Raw genomic sequence first — 16594 nt, 5'->3', positions numbered from 1 at the left:
GAAAGAGGCACAGAAGAGATAGAAAAGACAGTCCTGAATCACCGACCACACTCCTCCCCAACCCCTGGCCATGGCAGTTTGTTGCTGAGAGCATCCCGGGGTGCTGGGGGAGGTGAATATAGCAATTGTGAGGCACTGAACTCAGAGCTGTCCTGTTAGAGAAGAAGCGAAAATCAGACCAAACTCAGCTGACACCCACCCACAAAGGGAGCATGTAAATCAGTCCTACCCAGAGCAGAATCACCTGGCCAGCAGACAGAACATGAGTTCCCACAAGCCTCGCCACCGAAGGCTACAGTGTTCTATGTCTCCAAGCAAACTTGAAAGGAAGTCTAGGACATAAAAACGGCAACTGTTAGGCAAGTCCTAGTGCTGAACTAGGCCCAGAGACAGTGGCCTGGTAGGGGCAAAGATGCACTGAGACACCAGCTGGGGTAGGCAAGGAACTGCTGGCATCACCCCTCCCCTAACCCCAGGCTGCACAGTTCATAGCTCAAAAGAGACACTTCCTTTCAGTCGAAGAGAGAAGAGGGAAGAGTGGGAAGGACTTTGTCTTGCGTCTTGGATACCAGCTCAGCCACAGCAGGATAGGGCACTGGTCAGAGTTGTAAGGCCCCTGTTCTAGATCCTAGCCCCCAGATGACATTTCTAGACACATCCTGGGCCAGAGGGAACCAAATGCCTTCAAAGAAAAGACCCAGTTATGGCAGCATTCATCATCTGCTAACTGAAGGGCCCTTGGGCCTTGAATAACCAGCAGTGTTACCCAGGTATTACATCGAGGGTCTTGGGTGAGCCTCTGAGAGCCGCTGCCATCAGGTGAGACTCGGCACATTACTAGCTATGATGGCTATGGGGTAAAACTCCTTCTGCTTGAGAAAAGCGGAGGGACTAGTAAAGGGGACTTAGTCTTGCATTTTAGATACCAGCATGGCCACAGTGGGGTAGCTCACCAAGCGGGCTCTTGGAGTCCTCAATGCCAATACTTGACCCTTAGATAGCATTTCCGGACCTGTCTTTGACCAGAGGGGAGCCCACTACCCTGATGGGTGAGTCCCAGGCCAGGGAGCATTAACCACAAGCTGATTTAAGAAATCTTGTCCTAGAATAAATGTTTCTAAGAAAGTACTTCAATAAGAAACAAAAGGATATTAATGAGCAATTAGTAATCACCTGAAGGTATAAAACTGGTGATAGTAAGTACACAGAAAAACACAAAATATTACATCACTGTTACTGTGGTGTGTACGCTATGCTCATACTAAGTAGAAAGATGTAACAATGGGCCAATCAAAAATAATTACAACAAATTTTTAAGACATAGTCGATAAAATAAGATATAAATAGAAACAATAAAAAAGATGGGAGGATGAATATAAGATGCAGAGTTTTTATTAGTTTTCCTTTTGCGTGTTTATTTGTTTATGTAAACAGTGTTGTTAACATATTAAAATAATGGGTTATAAAATAGTATTTGCAAACCTCATGGTAACATCAAACCAAAAAACATACAATGGTTTATTAGTCCATTTTCTTACTGCTATAAAGAACTGCCCAAGACTGGGTAATTTATAAAGGAAAGAGGTTTAATTGTCTCACAGTTCTCATGACTGGGGAGGCCTCAGGAAACTTACAATCATGGTGGAGAGACACAGGCCCCAATGCAATATAGCGGGAGCTTTCAACACTTCACTTTCAGCATTGGACAGATCTTCCAGAAAGAAACCCAACAAAGAAACATCAGACTTAATCTACACTGTAGACCAAATTGGTCTAATAGATATTTACAGAAAATTTAACTCAAGAGCTGCAGAATACACCTTATTTTCATCAGCATATAGATCAATCTCAAGGATAGACCATATGTTAGGTCACAAAACAAGTCTTACAGCACTCAAAAAATTTTAAATAATATTAATCATCTTATTTGGTCACAATAAAATAAAACTAGAAATTAAAAACAAGAGGAATTTTGGAAACTATCCAAATACATGAAAATTAAACAATAGGCTCCTGAATGACCAGTGGTCAGTAAAGAAATTAAGAAGAAATCTGAAAATTTTTTTGAAACAAATGATGAAAGAAACACAACATACCAAAACCTAAACAGCAAAAGCAGTACTAATAGGGAAGTTTAGCTCTTAAGTGCTACATCAATATAGAGGAAAACCTTCAAATAAACAATCTATCCAGCATCTTAAAGAAGTAGAAAAGCAAGAGTAAACTGAACCCAAAATTAGTAGAAGAAAAAATTAATAAAGATCAAAGCATGAATGAAAGAAAAAACAATACAAACATCAATGAAACAAAAAGGTTTTTTGTTCAAATATTAAGCAAAATTGACAAATGTTTAGCCAGACTATACAACAATCAAATCAAAAGGGGTTAAAGATCTAAATCTAAGACTTCACACCATGAAACTGCTACAAGAAAACATTGGGGATAATCTCCAAGTCATTGGTCCAGGCAAAAATTTATTAAGCAATACCCCACAAGCACAGGTAACCAAAGCAAAATGTTTCACATCAAGTTAAAAAGCTTCTGCAAAACAAAAGATACAATGAACAAAGTGAAGAAACAACCCACAGAATGGGAAAATATATTTGCAAACTACCTATCTAACAAGGATTAATAACCAGAATATATAAGGAGCTCAAACAACTCTATAGAAAAAATCTAATAATCCAATCAAAAAATGGACAAAAGATTTGAATAGACATTTCTCAAAAGAGGACATACAAATGGCAAACAGGCATATAAAAAGCTGCTCAATATCACTGATCATCAGAGAAATGCAAATCCAAACTACAATGAGTATCATGTCAGCCACCTCAATTAAAATGGCTTATACCCAGAAGACAGGCAATAACAAATGCTGGAGGGGATGTGGAGAAAAGGGGACTCTTGTACACTGTCAGTGGGAATGTAAATTAATACAACTACTACGGAGAACAGCTTAGAGATTCCTCAAAGAAACTAAAAATAGAGCTACCATATGATCCAACAATCCCACTACTGGGTATATATGCAAAAAAAAAGGGGGGGGATATCAGTGTATCGAAGACATATCTGCACACTCATGTTTGTTGCAGCACTGTTCACAATACCAAAGACTGGAGAGCAACTTAAGTGTCCATAAACAGATGAATGGGTAAAGAAAATGTGGTACATACACACCATGGAGTACTATTCAGCCATAAAAAAGAATGAGATTCAGTCATTTGCAATAATATGGATGTAACAGATCATTATAAGTAAAATAAGCGTGGCACAGAAAGACAAACATCACATGTTCTCATTTATTTGTGGGATCTAAAAGTCAAAACAATTGAACTCATGGACACAAAGAGTGAAGAATGGTTACCAGAGACTGGGATGTATAAAGGGGAGTTCCAGGGGAGGGGAGGATGGTTAATGGGTTCAAAAAAGTTAGAATGAATAAGACCTACTATTTGATAGCACAACAGGGTGACTATAGTCAATAATAAGCTAATTGTACATTTGAAATAACTTAAAGAGTATAACTGGTTTGTAACTCAAAGGATAAATGCTTGAGTGGATGGATACCCCAGTCTCCATGATGTGATTATCTCACATTGCATTCCTGTTTCAAAACATCTCACGTACCCCATAAATATATACACCTACCATGTACCCACAAAAATTAAAATCTTCTACTGATCATTGGCTGACCACTAAATCATACTTGGTATCCTACTGAAATTAACACACTATTAATCTGAATTAAATTATTTTACATTAAAATACTAATTGTAATCTCCAGACCAACTTCTAAGAAAATAACAAAAAATATAGTAAAATAAGCAACAAAGAAATTAAAGTGATATTAAAAACATTACACTAAAAGTACCTATTCAATACAAAAGATGACAGTAATCAAGGAGTAGAGAAATAAAAAAGATACAAGACACAGAAAACAAATAACAAAATGAAAGAAATATAGTATACCAGTAATTGTATTAAATATAAATGGATTAAATATTCTAACTGAAGGAAAGATTAAAGAAAATAAAAATAAATAAAAATTTAAAATTACAACCCATGATCTAGAGATACACTTTAGATTCAAAGACTCAAATAAGTTGAATGGGAAAAGATGGAAAGTATTACCACGCTATCACACAAGGAGTAACAAAAAGATGGGCTTTCAGAATAAGATCAGGCAAAATAGACTTTAAGACAAAAATTGTTAAAAGAAACTAATGACATCTTATAATGATAAGAGGATCAAGTCATCAGGAAGAAATAACAATTACAATATATGTATGTACCTAATAACAGTGCCCCAAAATATATGAGGTAAAATATATGGAACTGAAGGGAGAAATAGAAAATTCAACAATAATAGCTGGGGGCTTCAATACCTTACTTTCAGTAATGGATAAAACACACAGGCCAATGATCAACGAAGTAACAAAAGACCTGAACAACACCATAAAACAACTAAACTGAACAGATATATACAACATTTTACCTAACAGAAGAAGCACACACTTTTCCTCAAAATCATGTAAAACAGTCTTCAAAACAGATTACATGCTAGTCCATAACACAAGCCTCAATATATTGAAATAATACAGTGTGTTCACTGACCTAAATCAATTAAATTAGAAATCAACAACGTAAGGTTTTGGGAAAATTCACAGTTTTGAAAATCAAAAACACACTATTAAATAACCAGTAGGTCAAAGAAGAAATCACAAGAGAAATTAGAAAATATTCTGAAGTAAATGAAAATGAAACACAAAATACCAAAACTTTTGAGATGCAGCATCAGCTATTGAAGGTAAATATATAGATGCTCATGCCAATATCAAAAAGAAAGAAAGATCTTAAATCAGTAATCTCACTTTCCACATTATAAAACTAAAAAAGAAAAGCAAATAAATTCAAAGCAAGCAGAAAGAAGACAAAACTTAGAGCTGAAATAAATGCCATAGAGCAAAGATGAAAAATCAAGAAAATCAATGAAGCCAAAAGCTGGTTCATTGACAAGAGCAGCAAAATTGACAAATCTTTAGCTTAGGCTGACCAAGAAAAAGAGAGAAGATTCCAATTTCAAAAACCAGGAATGAAAGAAGGAATATATCTACCCCATTAAAGAATATAAAGGATTATAAGGGAATCCTAGAAATAAATGTTTTTCAAAAAATTAATTAGATAACAGACAAAATGGACCATATCCTGGAGAGACACAAAATACAGGAACAGACACAAGAAGAAATATGTAATTAGAGTAGATTTATGACAAGTAAAGAGATTGTGTTAATAATCTTGAAGCTTTCTATAAAGAAATGCCCACCTCCAGATTAATTACCCAGAACATTTAAAGAATTAATACTAAGTAACTATCTTCAATCTGGTGAAAAAAAATCTACCAAAAACCCCACAGCTAACATCATACTTAACAATAGAGGATTGAATGCCTTCCTCCAAAAATAAGAAAGAAGCAAGGGTGTCCACTTTTGCCACTTTCATTCAACATTGTATTTGAGATTCTAGCCAGGAAATTTAGGCAAGAAAAAGAAAAGTGTGATCGGTGGCTCACGCCTGTAATCCCAGAAGTTTGGGAGGCCGAGGCGAGTGGATCATCTGAGGTCAGGAGTTCAAGACCAGCCTGGCCAACATGGTGAACCCCTGTCTCTACTAAAAAGAAAAAAGAAAAAAAATAGAAAATAGTAAAACTATCTCCATTTGCAAGTGATATGACCTTTCATACAGAACATCCTAAGAAATCCATAGAAAAAAATTGTTATAACTTATAAATGAGGGTAATAATATAGCAAAATATAAGATAAATATACAATAATAAATTGTATTTCTATATATTAGCAATGGACAATCTGAAAATTAAATTAAAAATATAATTTATAGTGGCATCAAAAAGAATAAAATACTTTGGAATAAATTTAACAAAAACAGTACAAGACTTGTACACTGAAAATACAAAACATTGGTGAAAGAAATAAAAGAATATCTAAATAAATGGAAAAACATCACATATCCACATAATAATATTGATATGACAATATTCCTTGTTATGAGTTGAATTGTGTCTTCTCAAAAGCCATGTTAAAGTCCTAAACCCTGGCCCCTGTGAATATGACCTAGTACAGTTGTCAAATTCATCTACAGATTCAAAGCAATTGCTATCAAAATTCCAGTTGCCTTTTCTTTGCAGACATAGACATGCTAATCCCAAAATTCACATGAAATTAAATGGGAATCAGAAAAGCCAAAGAAGAATGATGTTGGAGGATTCGTACTTCCTGAGTTCAAACTTTACTATAAAAATACAGTAATCAGAACAGGGTGGTGATGACATAAGAATGTACATATAAAACAATGGATAAAATTAAGAGCAAGAAATAAGTTTTTCCATTTACGGGCAATTGATTCTCAACAGAGTTGCCTGGACAATTCACTGAAGAAAGAACAGTCTTTCCAACAAGTGATACTTGGACAAATCTACATAAATAATGAATTTGGATCTCTATCTCACACTACATCACAAAATCAACAAAAAGTAAATCACACCCAAGCATATGAAATACATCTACCAGAAGAAAAAATTGGAGTAAACCATCATGAAGATGGGGTGGGAAATGGCTTCTGAGATAAGACATCAAAATAAAAAGAAGTAAAAGGAAAAAAAAAAGATAAATTGGACATTATAAAAATTGAAAACTTTTGTGCTCCAAAGGACACCATCAAGAAAGTAAAAAGACAAAGTACAGAATGGGGGGAAATATTTGCAAAGCATGTATCTGATAAGGTATATGTAGCCAGAATATACAAAGAACCTTTACAATTCAGTAATAAAAACATCTATAACCCAATATTAAAATAAACAAAATATTTGAATAGACATTTTTCCAAAGAAGATAAACAAATGGCCAGTAAAGACACTAAAAGATGCTGAACATCATTAAATATTAAAGAAATGCACATCAATACTACAATAAGATACCATTTTATACCCAGTATGATGGCTACAATCAGGAATACAATAATAAGTGTTAGCAAATATGTGTAGAAAATGAATCCCTCATACAATACTGGTGGGATTGCAAAATGGTTCATGAATTTTAGAAAATAATTTCACAATTCCTCAAAATGTTAAGCAAAGAGCAAATTCCTGGCTTAATCATTTCAGTGCTGATCAATGATAAAAATATAACCACAGTAGTAGTAGCACACACAAGCTTTATTTAGGTGGTGTTTTTGACAGGTTTACATGTGAGGGAAGCCCTGCATGGTATGAAGCTTTTCAAAAGCAAAGGCCTGCGGGCTACCACCCAGAAGAGAAGGGTGAGGGAAGCTCTCTAGGGAAGAAGGAGATGAAGAAGATTTGGGTCTAACTAATGTCACTGCACAGGACTGCAGGGAACTGCTGGATCAGAGAACTCTGCAGGGCAGCAAAAACTCGGAGTCCTTTATAGCCACAGGGTTTATCTCACCTATAGCTAACAGATATTAGGTACAGTTTTACAAAGCATGCAAAGCAGGCAGCCTCTAAATGGCTAAGTCTGCTGACACGGGTTATATTTAAAACAATTGGATGTATAAATATTTTACTTTGGCACTAAAGGGCTTTTGACCTAATGGGTGCCTGTTAAGAAGATTTAAACAATCTAAGTTGTGATATGATTTGGCTCCGTATCCCCACCCAAATCTCATCTTGAATTACAATCCCCACATGTCAAGGGAGGGACCCGGTGGGAGGTGAATGGATCATGGAGGTGGTTTTCCCCCATGTTGTTCTTGTGATACTGAGGGAGTTCCCACTCACAAGATCTGATGGTTTTAGAAGTGGCAGTTTCCCTGCACTCACTCTCTTTTCTGCCACCATGTAAGATGTGCCTTGCTTCCCATTCACCTTCTGCCATGACTGTAAGTCTCTGGAGGCCTCCCCAGTCATGCAAAACTGTAAGTCAATTTAACCTCTTTTGTTTATAAATTACCCAGTCTCAGCGAGATCTCTATAGCAGTGTGAAAATGGACTAACACAGAAATTGGTACCAGGAGTGGGGCACTGCTACAAAGATAACCTAAGAAAGGGAAAGTGTCTTTGGAACTGAGTAATGGGCAGAGGCTGGAACAGTTTGGAGGGATCAGAAGAAGACAGGAAGGTGTGGGAAAGTTTGGAACTTCCTAGAGACTTGTTGAATGGCTTTGACCAAAATGCTGATAGTGATACGGACAATGAAGTCCAGGCTGAGGGTCTCAGATGAAGATGAGGAACTTGTTGGAAACTAGAGTAAAGGTGACTCTTGTTATGCTTTAGCAAAGAGATTGGTAGCATTTTGCCCATGCCCTAGAGATCTATGGAATTTTGAAATTGAGAGCGATGATTGAGGGTATCTAGCAGAAGAAATTTCTAAGCAGCAGACCATTCAAGGTGTGACATGATTTTTCCTGAAAGTGTACAGTTATATGTGCTCACGAAAAGATAGTTTGAAATCGGAATATATGTTTAAAAGAGAAGGAGAGTGTAAATGGAAAATTTGCAAACTGACCACGGGATAGAAAAGAAAAACCAATTTTCTGGGGAGGAATTCAAGCAGGCTACAGAAACTTGTGTGAGTGTCTCCAGCTCATGTAAGACACCTTTGCAGCAGCCCCTCCCATCACAGGCCCAGAGGCCTAGGAGGGAAAAATGGTTTCCTGGACTGGGCCCAGGGACCCACTGCTCTGTGAAGCCCTGGGACATGGTACCCAGCATCCCACCCGCTGCAGCTGTGGCTAAAAGGGGCCAAGGTACAACTTGGGAATTGCTTTAGAGGGTGTAAGCCCCAAGCCTTGGTGGCTTCTATGTGGTATTGGGTCTGCACATGTGTAGAAGACCAGAGTTGAGGTTTGGGAACCTCCACCTAGATTTCAGAGGATGTATGGAAATGCCTGGATGTTCAGGCAAAAGTCTGCTGCAGAAGTAGTGTCCTCACGCAGAACCTCTGCTAGGACAGTGTGAAAGGGAAATGTGGGGTTGGAGCTCCCACATGGAGTCCCCAATGGGGCACTGCACAGCAGAACTGTGAGAAGAGGGCCACTGTCCTCCAGAATCCAGAAAGGTAGATCCACTGACAGCTTGCACTGTGTGCCTGGAAAAGCCGCCAACACTCAATGCCACCCCATGAAAACAGCCAGGAGTGGGGCAGTACTCGGCAAAGCCACAGGGGTGGAGCTTCCCAAAGCTGTGGGAACCCACCTCTTACATCGGTGTGCCCTGTATGTGAGACATGGAGTCAAAGGAAATTTAATGACTGCCCAGCCAGGTTTCAGAATTGCATGGGGCCTGTGGCCCCTTTGTTTTGACCAATTTCTCCCATTTCAAATGGAAACATTTACCCAATGCCTGTACCCCCACTGTATCTTGGAAGTAAGTAACTTGCTTTTGATTTTACAGGCTCATAGGCATAAGGGACTGCCTTGTCTCAGATGAGACTTTGGACTTGGACTTTTGAGTTAATGCTAGAATGAATTAAGACTTTGGGGGACTTTTGGGAAGGCATGATTGGTTTTGAAATGTAAAAAGGACATGAGATTTGGGAGGCGGGAGGAGCAGATGATATGGTTTGGTTCTGTGTCCCCATCCAAATTTCATCTTTAATTTTAATCCCACCTGTCGGGGAGGGCCTGGAAGGGAGGTGATTGGATTGTAAAGACAGTTTCCCCCATAATGTTCTTGCAATAATGTGAAAATTCTCAAGAGATCTGATTATTTTAAAAGTGGCAGTTTCCCCTGCACTCACTCTCTTTCCTGCCACCATGTAAGGCGTGCCTTGCTTCCCATTTGCCTCCTGCCACGATCGTAAGTTTCCTGAGGCCTTCCCAGCTATGCAGAAGTGTGAGTCAATTAAACTTCTTTTGTTTATAAATTACCCAGTCTCAGGGAGTTCTTTACAGCAGTGTGAAAATGGACTGATACAGGGTCAATATACCCAGTCTATATTTTGCATATTTATATAACATTTACCACACGGTCAAATCAATTCCACCACTAGGCATGTACCCAAGAGAAATGAAAACAGATGTCCTCATTAAAATGTATACATAAATGTTCATTGCAGCATTATTCATAATAGCCAAAAAGTGAAAACCATCTCAATGCCCATGAGTTTATGAATGGATGAACAAAATGTGGTATATCCATATTACAAAATATTATTCAGCAATCACAAATAGCAATAACAAAACCCAACATATGCTACAACATAGAGGAGCCTTGAAAACATGCCAAGCAATAGAAGCCAGTCACAAAAAAACACATATTTTATTATTCCATTTATATATTTTCCAAAATAAGCAAATCTACAGAGATAGAAAGTAGCTTAGTGTTTGCCTGAGGCTAGAAGGTAGCAGGATATGGAATGACAACTAATGGGTACCGGGTTTCTTTTTGGAGCAATGAAAACATTTTAAAATAAGATTATGTTAGAGATTACACAACTCTGTGAATACGCTATATTACAAACCATTGAACTATATATTTTAATAAATGTTGTATGTAAATTATATCTCAATAAAGCTATTAAAATTGCCATAGAAAGCCCAGCACTCCAAATTAATCATTCATTTCTTACATTTAACTCACCTTTTGACTTCATAGATGCCCTATTTTACCCCATATCCTATGTCCTTTCCTCACCTGAAACTCCTTCACTGTGCCCTCTGGAACACAAGGTCAGTCATCCACAAAATCTTTATCCACATCCTTTTCTCTCAACATTCTCTTCAAGTTCTTGCTCTAATTAAAACTTGCTCTAGATGAGGCACTACTTGCCCTCCAACTTTTTCAAATGATTTCTATTTGGTTTTACACATTTCATACCTCAGGACTTGGAGATGTCCCTATATTATCAATTTTTCTCAGATATGTGAACAAAGAATTCTTTTTAAGCATGCACTTTTAAAAGATTACTTCAATATATAGGACTGCCACTAACATTTACAAGTCCTGGGAATGGATACAAGTCTGAGAGCCCAGCTCACAGGCACCTTCCATCCTCTTCCCAATCCAGGCTCCACCCCACATAACAAAGGGGCTTTATATGTACTTGGGTGCACACTATAGCCAATCTAAGCTCACTCCACCCCATTCCCTTCAAACAGCCATTCTTTTGCTACCCATGGGGCCTATCATCATCTACCTTTGAGGGGATGGATTCAAGAAACAGGCTCACCCAGGCACTGGAAGCCAACTCAGGACCATCTGGGCAGAGAATTGCAAGGCCTCACATACCAGGTGTCAGTCTAGAAGGGTTTACCAGTTCTGAGTGACTTCGCTTCTTGGCCCATGGAATCCTTACTCTACAGAGAGGGACATGGCAGGAGGAGGGCCACCTCTGAGCCTTGTAAAATGTGAAACCCCAAACAGGAACTTCACTTATCTGACTGAGGATGATACAATCATTATATCACCGCATGTATATAATTACTTACAATCTAAAAATTTAATGTGGACTTACCCTATATGTTGACTTGTTTTGAGAGTGAAATGTCCTTCATCTTTGAACTGGTCAATGTTAAACGTATTCAAAACAATTCTTCTTGAGTTTCATCTGCTTTCCTTGCTGGTCTGTTCTGTTGAAAATAATATTTTTGGAAAAATACATGAATAAACGATTTTCCAAGCAAAGATATAAAACTAGTCCTCAAATAGACAAACACATTTTCAAAGTCACTTATTATTAGAGACATGCACATCAGGGCAACACTATACCAGTTCTCATCTATCAGATTGGTATAAATTTTAAAACGTGACAGCACACTCTTGTTGGAGAGCCTGCAAGGAAGCAAATGTTACCTTTCAACATGGGAATCAGACTTCTAGGAATCTATCCTGATGCCACACCTCCCACAATTCAGAAACATATATGAGGACCATCCAGCGAGCAGCATGGCGGGAGCCAGCAACCAGAGCTGCCCCGGAACAGAGGCAGCCACCGCCGTTCCAAGAGCCCAGCTGAGTAGGCCATGGCCTTGTCGATATTGCTGAATGGGCTTTACTGAACAGGCTGAAGGAGGAGGACAGAGCCCCTCATCGAGCTCTTCATGAAGGCTGGCAGTGATGGTGAAATGACAGGAAACTGCCCCCTTTCCCAGAGGCTCTTCATGACTCTTTGGCTCAAAGGAGTTGTATTTAGTGTTACAACTGTTGACTTGAAAAGGAAGCCTGCAGACCTGCAAAATTTGCCCCTGGGGACCTACCCACCATTTATAACTTTCAACAATGAGGTCAAAACAGATGTAAATAAGATTGAGGAATTTCTTGAATACGTCTTATGCCCGCCCAAGTACTTAGAGCTTTCACCAAAACACGCAGAATCAAATACTGCTGGAATGGACGTCTTTGCCAAACTCTGCATGCATGTATCAAAAATTCAATGCCAGAGGCTAATGAAGCAGTGGTGAAGAGTCTCTTGAAAACCCTGCAGAAAACTGAACGAATATCTGAATCCTCTCCTTTCTGATGAAATTGATAAAAATAGTATGGAGGACATTAAGTTTTCTCTATGTAAATTTCTGGCTGGCAATGAAATGACATTAGCTGACCTGCTGCCCAAACTGCATATTGTCAAGGTGGTGGCCAAAAAAATATCACAGCTTTGATATTCCAAAAAGAATGACTGGCGTATGGAGCTACCTAGCTAATGCATATAGAAGGGATGAGTTTACCCAACACCTGTCCCCATGGTAAGAAGGTTGAAAAAGCCTATAGTGATGTATCCAAAAACTGAACAACTAAAATCACATTTATGATAGAGATGTCTTTATATCTTGCCCTAATATGCTTTTCCTAACAGACTGCTCCTTTTTCTACAGAGTAGAAATTGCATTTTGCAAGAACACGCAGTTATTCAAGGTTAGGGTCAAGGATAGACAAGCAAGGTATAGTAGTTATCCTAAAGTATACACTCCAAAGCCGTATTATTTTAAAATCCTTTTACCCTGCCTGCCCCTCGTACCCATGTCCCCCTCTCCTCAAATTTGGAGGCTACATCACAAACTTTTCACTTTAAATTGAAAGATTCTCCCTGGGGCATGAAAGCTTAAGGAAATGAATAGCTCCTCCTTCCTCAGGCCCGTCCCAAGGCGCAAGGCCACTTGTGCCAGCAGTGTGTGCGTCAGCAACACAGCAGAAGCAGGAAGAGAGCTGGTCGGAAGACACGTACTCGCTGAAGACCGAGAGAGAGGCCATCAGGGTACCGCGTAGCGGTGTCAGACTGAGACACTTCCTGTTACAGGAGACTATAAACCCCCTGCCCCGTCCTCATTTGCTCCTGACGCCATTTTAGGCCTCAGCCTGTCTGCACCCAGGTGGTCATTAAAAAGAGCGTGTTGCTCGACACCACCTTGTGTTGTTTGTTGGTGGACTCGGACTCTAGGGGTTCGAACCGATACAAGAGCCTTGTATAGAGGTAATTTGCCATCTCTTAGGAGCCCTTAGCATTGTGCCCAATAATATAGAGGACAGAACTTTTCAGGTGCAATGTTTAATATTAAAATAGTAGCCATGACTTCATCAGGCAGCCCCAAACTGGTGCATAATGCATGGTACCAAAAATTTACATAATTTTTAGAATTTTGTAAAATTTAGTAAAACTATATAAAAAGATTGCTACTGTATCAAAAATATTGTTTCAATTTAGTTTATCCTGGATACGTACTAAAGAATATTGCCACCAGAGAAGAAAGCCTTCTACAAAAAGTCACTACACTAGACTTTGCTATTTGGCTTTGTAGATAAGTTTTTACTTTTGCCTAAAAGCATTTATCCTTCCTACCAATTGTAACATCTGACACAATGTAGATGCTAAAAGTTTGGAGGGAGGAAGGGAGGGTTTTCTCAAGACCTTCCTCAAGCACTTTGTCCTTATAAGATAAACTGATGCGTACCTTATACTCTCTCTAAATTTATGTTTGTTATACGTATTGTGCCCTGTACCATTCATTTGGAATATTATTGCTTTCTTCCTTTAGTTTACATAGCTCATTTTTAGGTAATCAAAGAGCTTGCTATTATTTGTAGATCTCTTGAGCAATACTACATAAACTAATATTTAGTTGATGTAGCTATAGCAGTAAAATGATTAGTAATGTAAAAATTAACATTTACAGAAATTAACCTAAGGAATGACTAAGGTTTAACCAAATATCACGTAAATTTTTGTTCCTAGAGCATATTTAATATAGACACAGATTACCAACAGATTACCAACTCTCTCACCCCATTTACCTTGTGTAGAGGAGTGTTCATTCTTTTTGGACTAAATTATAGTCATGGCAAATGTGTATTTACTACAGTCTTGCCTGATCTTACTCATTGCACTTCCTTGAGTGAAATTTGTTTATAACCAACCTGAGGAACAGCACTCTGCCTCTTTGTGTTTTGTTTTGTTTTTAAGGGCTTTTTGTTTTGTTTTTAAATTGAAGTCCTAAATAAGAAATTATTTGTCCTCTAACAAGGGAGGATGCACTTGCTGACACTTTGCTATGTATTTATTCTTTATATAAAAAAATTAAATTTTCTAACTACTACTCCAAAGACTGTGGTTGTGACTGTAATACATTTTTACTTTTTTTTTTGAGATGGAGTCTCGTTCTGTTGCCCAGGCTGGAGTGCCATGACACGATCTCGGCTCACTGCAACCTCTGCCGCCCGGGTTCAAGCGATATCCTGCCTCAACCTCCCGAGTAGCTGGGAATACAGCCGCACACCACCATGCCCGGTTAATTTTTGTATATTTAGTAGAGACAGGGTTTCACCATGTTGGTCAGGCTGGTCTCAAACTCCTGACCTTGTGGTCCGCCTGCCTCAGCCTTCCAAAGTGCTGGAATTACAGGTGTGAGCCACAGTGCCCAGCTCATTTTTACTAATTTTTGATACCTAACTTATATAGGAAGTACTATTTCTCCTAGGCTGTTTTTTGTTGTTTTTTTAAATTTTAAGTGTATTACTTTGAAATCACAATGTTTTCTCCCTTTGACATGCTAACACTTAGTAAGCACTGGCTTTATGGAAGCAGCTTTTTATACGCATACTTCATTTTTTGAACCTATCAGTAATTAGCTTAATATAGAAGGATACAAAAAGCTCCATATTGTATCCATTTGGCTAAGGGAGATTCCTTTGCCTTACCTTTCTTAAAACTCCTTATTGCTGATCAAAGTTTGAGCACCCATCCTTCTGTAATAAAATATTGGATGATGATTTATCTGGTTCAAGGAAGAGGCACTATGCAGTTATCTATTGAGAAATTATTTTGCAGTAGCTTTAGTGAGTGAGACCGTCCCATCCGTACAGTACACAGGCAGGCATTATCACTCCTCACCTACTCTCAAAATAGTGGCAACTTAGCATTCATTCCAGTGATATTGGACCTTGCTTTATAGTCGAATGTATAAAAAAGATTCAAGAGAGGTGAGGTCTGTTCTTTCCAGCGAATGGTGGACCAAGTGGTGCAGAGTGGAGGGCTAACAGAGGAAAGAGCTTCATTCTTCAAAACAGAGTGATGAAAAACACATTCTGAAATGCAAAGTATTTTCATTTTTATTTATTATCTTCATTGTTTTTTATGTATCCAGTGATTACACTTGGCCATTTATCTAGACGTTCAAGGAAGGCAGGTCTATTATGATTATTTTGAAGGCAGAATTATTTTTCTCTCTAGAAAGACAGAAATTACTTTATCTGGGAAGTTAGTCAAATGCAATGAAAACTGGCAAATGGACGAATGCTAGTAAAAAGTGTGATCCTACAACATGCTTTTACCTCAGTGTATGTTTATGGAAAGATCATAGCTTAAAATCTTCAGAAATTTGGGACATAAAAGTTTTTATGGTGGGCAATTCATGTAGTGTATGAATTAACATAATAGAAAACATCTGATTCTATTTTTAAACCTAACAAATCATTCCCCTTCATTTAAACACCTTGTTTTGTTTTACTTAAATGAGGAGACTGGAGTCTGAATGGAAAGTCTCGTCGTTTTCCAAGGGATTCTGAGAAATTTTCGTATTCAACAGTTGAACAGCGCTCTACTGTTCTAGTTTATGAAACTTCTCTTTTTTGATGTAGATGTGAATTTTCTATACAATTCTATTGTCTTCTTTTACTAGGAGTGTTAACTTTTGTGGTAAAATTCAAATAAGATTTTATTTCTTGGTAATTCTGGCTTTCAAAATTTATCTTTAAACCCTTATGCAATCTATATGTAATTAAGAGATTTCTGACATTTATTCTTACACTAAGTGAATCAGCCCTAGGATTCAGGCATGTTAACTTTTCGTGTGCTGTGTTTTTAACCTCTCCAGAGTTACATGTAGATAGCTTTTATTTCTGTGCACTTAAAAATCCCATTTAGAAAATATCTACAAATTGAAATGGAGAGGAAATAGAAATGTATTTTTTCATGAACATTTTGACACATTTCATCAAGTTTATTGATTCACCAATGTCTTAACATCAATTTGAATTAAGCATTGAATTCAAAGAGAAGGGAGTATTCATTGATGATATATATGGGTTTTTAGAAACTCCATCTTTTATAAATAATCAAGGTGTGGGCCG

The 16594-nt window shown here is 37.9% G+C and overlaps 1 pseudogene; it reads left to right on the top strand.

The window, feature by feature from the left end:
• LOC112634592 overlaps positions 1–12761 on the top strand; it is a 56137-nt pseudogene extending 43376 nt beyond the window's left edge.
• Positions 12762–16594: the final 3833 nt, after the last annotated feature.

The sequence above is a fragment of the Theropithecus gelada genome, chromosome 1, assembly GCF_003255815.1.
Source record: "Theropithecus gelada isolate Dixy chromosome 1, Tgel_1.0, whole genome shotgun sequence".
Taxonomy (NCBI): Eukaryota; Metazoa; Chordata; class Mammalia; order Primates; family Cercopithecidae; genus Theropithecus; species Theropithecus gelada.
This window is presented reverse-complemented; position numbering and strand designations above follow the sequence as displayed.